The sequence below is a fragment of the Ostrinia nubilalis genome, chromosome 10 (assembly GCF_963855985.1).
Source record: "Ostrinia nubilalis chromosome 10, ilOstNubi1.1, whole genome shotgun sequence".
Classification (NCBI taxonomy): Eukaryota; Metazoa; Arthropoda; class Insecta; order Lepidoptera; family Crambidae; genus Ostrinia; species Ostrinia nubilalis.
Genome location: NC_087097.1, coordinates 8,246,582 through 8,259,282, shown reverse-complemented (window position 1 = coordinate 8,259,282; position 12,701 = coordinate 8,246,582).

The following is a 12,701-nucleotide window of genomic DNA, read 5'->3' as shown; positions in this document are numbered from 1 at the left end:
TCGGACTAATTATCCTGTTAAAAATTATATTAAGCTTTTGATTCAAATACGTTTGAACTTAACACGAATTAAGCACTCATTTATAATGTAAACTCTGTAAACATCTACATCATTTCGAAGAATAATCGTCCAACCGATGAGATTACCGACTTGAAAGGTAACGAACCTTTTACAAGAAATGACTGGTAGTTCATTGCTCTGCGCTTGTCTATAAGGCAAAGTTTGCGTGTTATTCAAACATCAACATCTTAATACGTTCTGATGAATTTTCCACAAGCGTAGATCTTAGTTTGACTACAATGTCAAGTGATTGGAGATAAACTACGGATCGGTAAGTGAAATGTAGATAGAAGTCAAAGCCTAAGCTCCGTACGCACGTAAACACTAAAGTATCAATCTACACTCAAGAATATATTTAATTCTGTGATTTGACTATATATTGAAAATTGACCAATCACAGATTTAATTTTCACATAATACGGGCCTTGTTAAATTTTTGATTAAATACAGCTTATTATCAAAAAATTTCGTTGCTAGGTAACAAATTACAAAAGTACCAATTCTTCGGAAAAATCGAAAATTCCTGTAAATACTTCAGAAAATTCCTATAAACCCATATTTAACGGGTTGTGAATTTACTTGAGGTCCTTCACTAAACTCACTGACAAAGCATTATAAAATTTGTCTATGTCATATTTAGTAATGGGTTTGTGGAAACATGATATTGCCATACACTCTACGTCATAACGACTCTATGGTCGAATGATTAGCATTTATCTCTCTAGACTCAGAGATTCCTTGTTCGATACCAAATTGGGATCCAGTGAAAAAGAGTCAATTTTGAAAGGAAACATACCTATTAGATACTATTTTAAACACACCTGAAAGATGTTAGACTAAAAGCATTGCAGCCTACGAATGTTGTATAAAATTGGAAAAGACATAACTAACACTGTCTTTACACTCTCATTAATATATTTTATTTTATTTACTGGCCCATTATTCATATTTTTATAGCATTATGGTAGGGTGCGACATTAGTTAGAATATACTTTTATTGTCAGTGTAATAAAAATGTAGGTACAAAAAGCACTTACAAATAAGTACAAAATTATGAACGTTATGTAGAAGTGGGAGTAGAGATGTGAAGGAGTAGTGTTCGGAATTTTCGGCACACAATTCTAACGCTCACCTACCTGTTAGATCATTGAAGATTACCTAATGACACACTGCAAAACGAAGCTCAACATTCAAATCTCGAGCATAAATTAAAATTAGCGAAAGAAAGAAAGAAAAGTTTTTTATTTGGCACCAAATTACATGCAGTAAAGTGAAGTGGCTGAACGTTAAAATTTGGAGCATTTATCTACTCTTACCTACAAAACTATAAATTAAACGCACTCCTTTCCCGAAATGTTGTCTGAGAGAAAATGCCATTTAAGAAACCTTTTTTAATTCTTTAACCGACTTCAAAAAAGGAGGAGGTTATATGTTCGACTGTATGTATGTTTTTTTTTTCTATGTATGTTCACCGATTACTCCGTCAATTGTGGACCGATTTTCAAAATTCTTTTTTTGTTCGATAGGGTACACTTCTGAGGTGGTCCCATTGTCACCAAGACAGGATCTGATGATGGGATCCTAGGGAAATCGAGGGCAACCCTCAAATTTTATAGGCACGTATATTGTATTTCAAACTTTTTCTTAAGTTATTCAAGTATTTGCTTCTGGAAATCATCATCTCATATTGATGAGCTGATGATAGAAGGTATAACTCCTTAATGCTTAGGAGTTTGTTGTTGAGGATAATTCTTTTAATTTTATAGATAACTATAGTTTCTAAATTTATTCAAGTGTTTGCATCAGATAGTCATCATCTCATCATGATGAACTGGTCAGGGTAGGTACAACTCCTTAACGCTTAGGAGTTGGAGGATAATTTTTTAAATATTATAGGTACAATTAGACCCACAGTTGTATTCTTTCATGTTTTTAAGGTAGGCTGACGGTTTAAGGTCTTTTTAGGTTGCCGATATGATAACCTGTATTTTGTAGGGAATATTATTTTACACTTGACATGAAGAATATAGTCTCAATGTACTGCCTACCTTCAGTGGTAACATCAAGGTAATAATTAGTTAACTAAAAAGCAAGAAATAAGTAAATTTTTATAAAAAAAAAAAAACCGACTAAAAAAAACAAACACTAAAAAGTAGAAAAATAATTACCTACTAATTACTTATTTATTAGGACGAATTAATATTTATGTTATACCATGATTGATACTTCTGGAGTCGGTGCCAAGATTATGAAACGTGTAAAGTTTGCCTGCACCGACTCCAAAAGTATCAATCATGGTATAACATAAATATTAATTCGTCCTAATAAATAAGTAATTAGTAGGTAATTATTTTTCTACTTTTTAGTGTTTGTTTTTTGGAGTCGGTTTTTTTTTTTTTATAAAAATTTTTTATGTTAAGTTTTAAATAATAAACAGCTTCATACTTTAGTGTCATTTCTAAATACGGGTCTGTGTTAGTTTAAGGAACTTTTTTTGGTAAACATTGACATTCGTGACTTTCCTTATTTCTCTTTTCCTGACGTTGATCAAAAGCGTCTTATATGTATAATGCATTAAGTATTTTATCTATTGGAATTACAAAGTTAACTACAACCACAAGAATTTGCTGTTCGGCGTTACGTGAAATTCTCTCTAAGATTACTTTTATGATACCTACACGTTGCGTATATTGAATACGTAATAAGTATATAGTAAGGTATACCTACACACTATGTTTGTAACGGTTATTGAAAATATGGAGTAAAGCAGATTGCTTCCTGCAGGAATCTATGTGAAGTAATAAAAGCTCATGATATGAAACCTAATAAGTAGGCACATACTCATGTAATGTAGATTCAGGTATTATATTCCTAGTATGTATTGCTTTTCTAGTACCGACTTTAGTTTAAACCTAATTCAATATTTTTATTAAAAGTAATTGTAAAAATATCTCTAATGTATTTTACAACTGACACAGCACTTATTTGTCTGTACAGCAATAAAACAAAGCACTAACAGTTACAAACAGCAACCGCAATAATTTATAATGGGTTTTACTAAGTGCTTTAAAAGGGTGCACACATCTAAAACTACACAGCTTGATGCCGTTTCACCGCAAGGAGGTTTACGTTCCCTCTACATTCATCATAATACACGCCTTTATGGCACCCTTGATATGAGTATAGAGTAGGAGTTGTAATTATAATCATCCGTATTGCTCCTCATTGCTGCCAAACTAAGGGAAGCTTGGTGGTTGAGTGAGGGTAATTTTTATTTCAATATCTTTTTTTAAACTTTTATTAAGAGCAAAGGTGAAGGTGGTCTATTTAAAAATTTACATATTTATCAGAAATGTATATTATTATTGTAACAAAAATCCGAATACCGTAACGCTTTAGAATAATAAGTAGGTAAGCCAAATTGGAAATCTATTGAACTTTGAATTTAGTATCGCTTGATTAGTATGTCTGGTGCTGATTACAAAGGAATAGCTGATGAGGTGAAACAGGATTTTTATTATTGGGAATATAAAATCTCTACATAAATGTACCACAGAGGAGCCAACGAGCATTTCAAATATAAAAAAAGTTCAATCGACATTATGAATGCAAATTCAGAATGTTGCATTATTTAATTAAAAGAATGAAACTACGGAATTTAACTTTCTTATATTTTTCAACCGACTTCAAAAAAGGAGGAGGTTCTCAATTCGACCCGTATGTTTTTTTTTTACATTTCTATTTGTTGCGTATTACCTACGATCTATACTCATAAATGTGCGCGAGATGCAGGAGCTCCTTGACAATAGAATTTCAATTTGACTCAAATCAGTCACCGGAATAAAGCGAGGGTAGAAATGTACGATGAAACGAGACTATCACAATGTCTAATCTTCTCACGGATCATTTCAGTTGAAATCTCTACAATACCCTAAGCTTTTCAGTTTTAGATTAGGTACTAGTATTTAATTTATGGTTATACAAAATTTTCTAAATTGGGTGCTATAGGGCAAAGGAAAATATAACACCAAGAATTTTTAACTTAGAAATATACAGTACTTAAATTATATTTCTTCGCTTCATCCTTCAGATATGATATAATTACAACGTAGTCCCCCTGTTTACCAGGCAACCTTCACACAGATTTTAGAGATTCAAATAAAAAAGTATTTAACTGACTACCCGCTTACTTCCGGTTTACTCAGTCTGCCGTCGCCATGTCGGCGCGCTGTTCATTCCTGTGTTGTACTCGGTAACGTTCGCACGTACACCTCAAGCCCGCTCATCATGCCCAAAAGAAGTGCGCGGGAACGTATTGAACATTACGCAAGGAAAATAAGAAAATTAGAGGAACGTGAATATCGTCAAAACATATCAATTCCTCCTTTGAATTTATCATCGGAATCGAATGATGAAGGTAAGCAAAGTTATTACTTTTTAAATTGGTCGTTATCTTTAATTAGTGAATAGTGTTTATTGAATAACTTTTTTGCTTCGCTTTGGAATGCTCTGGGATTGACTGCGGGTCAATAACTTTGACATTTACCAAAACGCAAAGTAGATAAATAACGACCTTATTTCTGCATCGGGCTAGACTGCGAGTCTTGAACGATGACAACCAAGCAGAAAATATGTTGCATTTAAAATAAATGTATCGTTCATCTGCAAATTCAAAACCGAAAAACCAATGTATAGTTTTTCGAGTTATTTTTATCGCCTACCTACATAAGGCCTTTTTATTTATTTTTTGGACATATATTTAAAATTGCTAATTTAATTTTAGATTTTGAACCTCCCGTACGAACCATCGACGACGAGAATGATATTATTCCGGAACCGGAACAAATAACTATGGCATCGGAAATATTAGTACCAGCCACTGTGCAGGAACCTATCGACAACGTCGACTCGAATAATGACCAACCGGGTCCCAGCACGCAAGCCGAGCCCTCGGTCGAGAACGAGCTGGACCCTGAACTTTTATCGGCTCTTGGTGAATTCACGTCAGATACACCCGAGTATGGAGAAAATATCCATGATAATTTATCAAAATTATGGCTTCCTTTACTGAAAAAAGGAATGCCAAAAGATAGCAAAGACAAAGTATTAAAGGACTATTTAGTTCCGGATAATTGTAGACTTCTACAGGCGCCAAAATTGAACGCGGAGATTTCCGCTGCCGTCCCAGATATGGTTCGCAACCGCGATAAAACACTTGCCACTTCTCAACAACAACTTGGTCTTGGGATCACGGCCATCAACAGAGGCCTGGATATCCTCTTAAAAAGTGACAATAAGATCCTAGCGATGAAACATCTTAGTAACGGCTGCCGACTTTTGTGCGATTCTCACAACTTAATGTCAAAGAACCGGGTAAAGCTTATCACACCCAGTTTAGACAAATCTATCCTGCATATGATTAATGAATCTGAAAGAGATGAAACATTATTTGGATCCTCATTATCGGACAAAATAAAAGCTGCAAAGGCAATAGAAAAACAGGGCCTTCAAATCAAAAAGTCGGCATCGAAACCTCAAAAGTCTGCGGCTTCGTCGTCAAGCAGTCGACCTGGGCCCTATCAGGGAAACTGGACCGCGCCTCCTCGATACCCGCCAGCGAGCAGGGGCGGACGGGGAGGCTACAGGAAGCAGACGACGTCAGCACCTCGGCGCCCATATGTAGCGTCGACGACGCAGCCGCAACGTGCAACTCCCCAGGAGAAAGCGCGTGTCCCGGCTCAGAGTCACCACTAGCGCAGGTACATGCGGGTAGACTTACCTATTTCTTTGATTGTTGGCAAAAAATCACGAGCAACAAGGTTGTACTCGATTGGATCAAAAATGGCTATACTATACCTTTTGAATCACCTGTTAGGCAGTGCGATACTCCTCAAAATACTTTTTCATACTCCGAAAAAATAGCTATGCTATAAATAATTTAAAAAAATTAGGTGCAATAATTGAATGCAAAAACACTCAGAATCAATTTGTATCCAAAATATTTCTGACCCCAAAACCTAACGGGGACAAGCGATTTATTTTAAACTTGAAACCCTTAAATAAATTTGTTCGTACCGATCATTTTAAAATGGAGGATTACCGCACTGCCTGCAAATTAATACCACACAACGGATACCTAGCCACCATCGACCTAAAGGACGCATATTTTCTAATGCCTATAAATCCTTCAGATCGAAAATATTTAAAATTTCAATTTCAGCCTCATAATTCATCTAAAACAATAACATACCAATTCTGTGCTTTGCCTTTTGGTCTTTGCGTGGCTCCTCGAGTTTTCACTAAGATTATGCGAGAAGTTATGGGTTACCTAAGATATCGAGGGCACAAATCCGTCTTTTATTTGGACGATATACTATGTATTGGCGATACCTATGAGCAGTGCGTTAATAACGTAAACGAAACGCTAAGATTACTTAACTGCCTAGGCTTCATAGTCAATTATGATAAGAGTTGTTTGTCACCACAACAATCTTGTAAATTCCTAGGATTTATCTTCAACTCACGAGACTTATCAATAAGTCTTCCTCAAGACAAGCGAAGTAAAATTGCAGAGTTGGTAACCAAATTTTCTAAATTACCGTCATGTTCTATACGTGAATATGCTCAACTCATAGGAGTTCTAGTTTCCGCTTGCCCAGCCGTTAAATACGGATGGATCTACACAAAAATCTTAGAACGACAAAAGTATTTGGCGTTACTGAAATCTGACGACTATGAATTAAAAATAAATTTACCCGACGTAATACTCCAAGATTTACACTGGTGGTCATCAAATATTGACTCCACTTCCAACTTTATGACACACCCAAATTTTTGTATTGAAATTTATACTGACGCTTCTCGATCAGGTTGGGGCGCTGTCTGTAATAACAAAACAAGACGCGGTAAGTGGAAAGACACAGAAAAAATTCGGCATATAAATTACTTAGAGCTGATGGCCGCATTTCTAGGCCTAAAATCTTTTGCTAGTGATTTGTCCAACTGTGCAATATTACTTCGTATTGACAACACAACCGCTATTAGTTATATCAACCGAATGGGGGGTATACAATACCCCCATCTTAGTGCGTTGACAAGATCACTATGGCAATGGTGTGAAGCGCGTGGGATTTGGGTATTTTCATCTTATGTAAATACAAAAGAAAATTGCGCCGATACTGCATCTAGAACTGTTAATCCAGACACCGAATGGACTCTTTCTGATCAGGCATTCCAAAATATAACGCAAAATTTTGGTCAACCAGCAATAGATTTGTTCGCATCGCGAGACAATGCAAAATGTAATCGATTTGTGTCATGGAAACCAGATCCAGATGCAGAATCAGTAGACGCTTTTACTTTAAACTGGCAAGCCGATTTTTTCTACGCATTTCCACCTTTTTCTGTTATTTTAAAATGCCTTAGAAAAATAATCGATGACAGAGCAAACGGTATTTTAGTTTATCCTCACTGGCCATCACAGCCTTGGTTCCCTTTGCTGCAAAAGTTAATAGTTTCAGACGTGCTTTATTTAAACCCAAATAAATACCTTTTACAATCTCATTTCAGAGATTATCATCCGTTACACAAGAAACTTACCCTGGGTGTCGCGAGGCTCTGCGGCAGTCGTTCATCCGCCGAGGCGTCTGTACAGAGTCGGCAACACTGATGTTGGCATCGTTTTCCGACAGTACCATAAAACAGTACGGCACCTCATTAAAACTTTGGTGGCACTTTTGCATAGTTAACAACAAAGATATATTCAAACCATCAAAAAAGACAATCCTCTCTTTTTTAACAACACAATTTAATAATGGTTGTGGTTATGGTAGTTTAAACTCGCACCGCTCTGCCTTATCAGCTTTAATAGGAAATAATATCGGTTCAGATGCCTGTGTGAAGCGTCTTCTCAAGGGAGCATACAAACTAAAACCTACTAGGCCCAAGTATACCAATACATGGAATCCTCAGTTGGTCTTAAATTACATCTCAACATGGTCCCCTAACAATGCACTATCATTAGAGAAGATCACTAAAAAACTCGCTATTCTACTTGCTATCTGTACCGCTCATAGAATGCAGACACTTTCGCTTATTAAGCTAAACAATATTTTATTTTCGGAAAGTGGAATTAAAATTAACATAACAGATATTATAAAAACATCTGCACCCGGAAGGGACCAACCAGTATTATTTTTGCCGTATTTTAATGAAAATACTAATATCTGTCCAGCCACCGCACTCTCAGACTATATTTCTATGACTAGAAACATAAGATCTGAGGATGCTAATAATCTTTTGTTAACCTATAAAAGACCACACAAACCAGCTACTACACAGACCATCAGCAGATGGGTAAAACAGGTCCTGTCGGAAAGCGGCGTCGATACCAGCGTGTTCGGCGCACACAGCACGCGACACGCGTCCACCTCAGCCGCACGATTAACTGGCGTCAGTATAGAAACTATACGTAAAACCGCAGGTTGGACTAGTTCATCCAATTCCTTCGCTCATTTTTACAACCGAACCATTGTTAATGAGGGAGAGTTCGCCCGATCAGTTTGTTTATCGTCAGAACATCAATAAAAGACTGATTAGACCCTACTCTAAGTAATAAATAATCATAAGTTTATTATAATTATAACTAAGGTTATCTAATTATGATTTGAGAAATTGTTTTTCATTAATCATAGAATATTTTCACCTAAGATTGAAAATTGTTTTAGTTCACATGATTACATTATGTTTTTCTAATGTTATGTGAATAAAAATCACATTAAGATCATAAAATGTGTTTCTTTCCAAAACTTTCTTCTCTTAACATCTACGTTGTAATTATATCATATCTAGGGTTTCTGATTTCTCGACTAATTTTTTTTCTCGAGTTTCGAGAATTCTCGAGGCCAAAGTCTCGAGTTTTCTCGGGTCTCGAGTCTTTTAATGAAAACTGATGAAATCGGTTGAAATTTAATAAAAACAGGTTTTTTTAATCTGATATAGGGTCATTCCATCGTTTCGGGTGTTACGTTCGTACACACATATTCAACAATTTCATGTATTTTGAAATAGTATTTTAATAATGTTAGTGCCTTAATCAGTCCGTTTTTAGTTGTTTTATCTAAATAATAAAGTTTGTACAGCTTAAAATGTAAGATAACGAAAATATGAGTCGAAAAGTGTGCGTTTCGGGCGTTACGAGATTTTGCCTCTATGTTCTGACTGTTGCTGCATTTACTCAAAATTTAGCGAATTTTCTTAAGGAACCATACCTAAAACTTACAGGACTTCTAAAGTATGACATTTACAAACCGTGTAACATACAATCACTTTTAAATAAAACGTTTTACTATTTTTTTATAAATTTTATCTTTGTTTCGGGTGTTACAATGGTTCTGTTTCGGGTGTTACGAGTACGAAAATTCAACTCGTTTTATCGATAAAATCGGTGTTTTATTAGTCTCTAGGTACTACAAAATAAGGAGTACATCAAATAAACACAAATAGAGCGAATTCTGGTTTCAAATTACGAAGCAGCTTTTTTTTTTAAATACACAAAGTTCTAGTTTTATTTTTCCTCAGAATATTGCTTTTTCTATTGTTTTTGGCTTGAAATAGCATTACTTTAATTTCTTATTACGATATTTATTGGAAATGTCAAACATCGACACTTTTTAGCAATACCTTAATTTTAGTGTTAAGTCGACATTTCAAAAAAGTCTTAAATTGAGAAATATGACTCCTTTTCCTATGCCAGCGCTAGTTGGAGGTCAAAGGACTCTCACAGTAATACTTTTTCACTTCTCCAAGCAATATACACACATTATCGACATATAAATAAAAATGTAATACCCGAAACGTTTCGGGTGTTACAGTTTTTAATCAAGAAAAAAACACACATAATTAGTATCATGCTCAGATATTAGTTAGGGTGATTGCTACAGTTATTGGCCCTTTAAGAGCGTTGTGTAAGTTAACTTGTGTAAAAAGTAACAAAAACTCGACTTTTGTTTACTTTTTATATTTTATTATGAGAAAACAATATTGCTGCTATTTAAGCTAGTACCTATTTGGTGTTATACGATAAGAATTACAATGATAATTTTAAAAATATCAGAGATCACATTAAATTTAGCTATTGGCCCCAAAATCACAGTAATTGGCTCCTAGAAGTACAGTTATTAGCCACCGAAAAAAACTCATAAAAATCACTGAAACTTCACGCTTTGTAATCCTAACTCATTTTGTCTTTCCTTAAGATTAGCTAAGAATTCGTCATCAGTATCACTCTTATCGATTTCTTCATCTATCTCATCATCGTCAGTACATTCAGTAACATTGTAACAATTGTGACAAAGATAACTGTCTCCTTCTTCTTCAGGAATATGCTGTTGCACAAGATTTATGAAAGACACGGTGACATTCAGAGCATACCAAAAGTCTATTTTTTATAAGCTTTTTGCAAATATTACAGATTTGATTGGATACAGATACATTATTCTTACTTTTTTTTATTTTAGCAGTTTTCTTTTCTTCAGCTTTCCGTTTTCTGTCCTCTCTTTTATGTTCTCTTTCAATTTTCCGTTACCTTTTTTCTTTCTCGAGGATTTCTTTTTCTTTAGCTTTTTCTTCCAGAATCCTCTGATATTCTGGTTACGGTAACGGTTCATCTCGTCGTTCTCGTTCGTCTACAAGTACCTATCTCATCTTCTTGGGTCCCAGTTTTAGGGTCTTTTGTCTCTCTTTCTTTATCTCTAGTTTGAAGTTCTCCTATTTCACTCAATGTTGATTCTTTCTCCCGACTTATAGGTTCAGGTTCATCTGTAACTTCCGCTCCCAATCCATTTTGCTTATAATAAATAGTCCCACAAACGATAGAGAATAAAAAAAAATCATTGTTTTGCATTTCAGGTATTATTTGTTTTATTTTTTTAAACTGATTAAGTGTTTCTGTTCCAACTACTTATACCAACCTTAGTATACTGTGTTACCTACGGCATCTTGTAACAATCTAGGTAAAGTAAATCAATAAAAATAGTTATTGGCCGTGCATAAGTGTCAGTAATTGGCCCCCCGGCTAATTACTGATCCTAATAGGTTAGGACGTTAGCATTTTAATAGCAAATATTTAAGGGTTAAATTAACTTAATCTTGGATAAAAATGCAATAAAAGTAAAATTTAATTATTGGCCACCCATGGCCAATAACTGAAATAAATTGAAACGTGGTATAGTTATTGGCCGGTCTAATTTTAAAGTTATTTTATTCCAAAACAAAGTAACTTAATCTATCTACGTAAGCTACCATTTATCTCTTTACAAAAAAAAACAGTAAATTTACTATAACAAGCAAAAACAATTAAATTACGAACAATATTCATAAATATTTACCTTAAAATTTTGACAAGCATGCGGCTACTCGGACGACTCGTTGTCGAAAGAAAGCTTCTGCTGTTTAGAGTGCCATCTGTTCTTACTCTGACATACTACATTGGACAGCGTATTGCTCAGAGAAAGTATTTGTGTCTCTTTTCCACTCTTAATAACGTACATATGCTTGTTTATTTTTATTTTAGCCAAGGTGGCCAATAACTATGTACAGGCCAATTACTATAGCAATCACCCTAGTATTTGAAATCATTACTACCATGACCTTACTTTTACCAAATATTGTTATCCTAATCCATGTGTAAGGTACAATAATAAAGCAAATACCTGTTTTTTTGTTTCGGGTGTTACATCGCCGAAGTAACAAGAAAACACACTTAATACTTGATGATTATCCTTTTTTTTGGGACTATGACGCTATCTACCAATACTATGATAAATACCCTCAAATCATATAGTAGCAAAACGGTTCACAGATTGATAGTTTTTTTTAAATCGAATTACTAATAATTAGAGAGAAAATGATCATTCAGACAGTTGACTTAAGTATACACTTTGAAGACTAATAACTTAAAAATTACTTGTTTCTTTAATTTTTTTTTGTTGCACATTATAATTTGGAATGTTTACTTTCAAAATTCATCAGATTTAATGCGAAAAGAACATATTTAGTTTTTCACCCTCGGTAACATTTGTCATGGAATGACCCTATACCTACTTTTATGCACAACAATCAATATTAGAATTTAGTACCACTTATTTTGGTAAGGAAAGAAACAAAAAATCAAATCTTCTTTCATAATTAATATTTACTAATAATCATAACAAAAGTCATAAAGTCTCGTGTACTTTAAGGATAAATAACAATAAAAATCTGGATACAATTGAATCACTTGTTTTCTAAAGAACACAAGTCCAAATAGCAAAATTATGATAAATAGTTTTTTTTATGAACAAAAAAAAACTTTTTAATTTTCTTACAGATATGGACTTGAATAAATTTTACGAGGAGGCACGAGTACCTAACCTAACGTCTGTTAGGTAAGGTAACTGTCTAGTTAACAAGTTTTTCAGTCTTTAAATCAGTCAGAGTTAAACATACATAATAAATATATTTATCATACTCGTTGGTGAACATTATTATTACTTAGTTTCGATTGAGATCATTACTTGCAAATCAAATCAGTTAAAAAAGGAAAGACTAGGCCAGTCTTAAAGCAACATTGACCTATTAAATAATTTAAACCTTACTTTTGT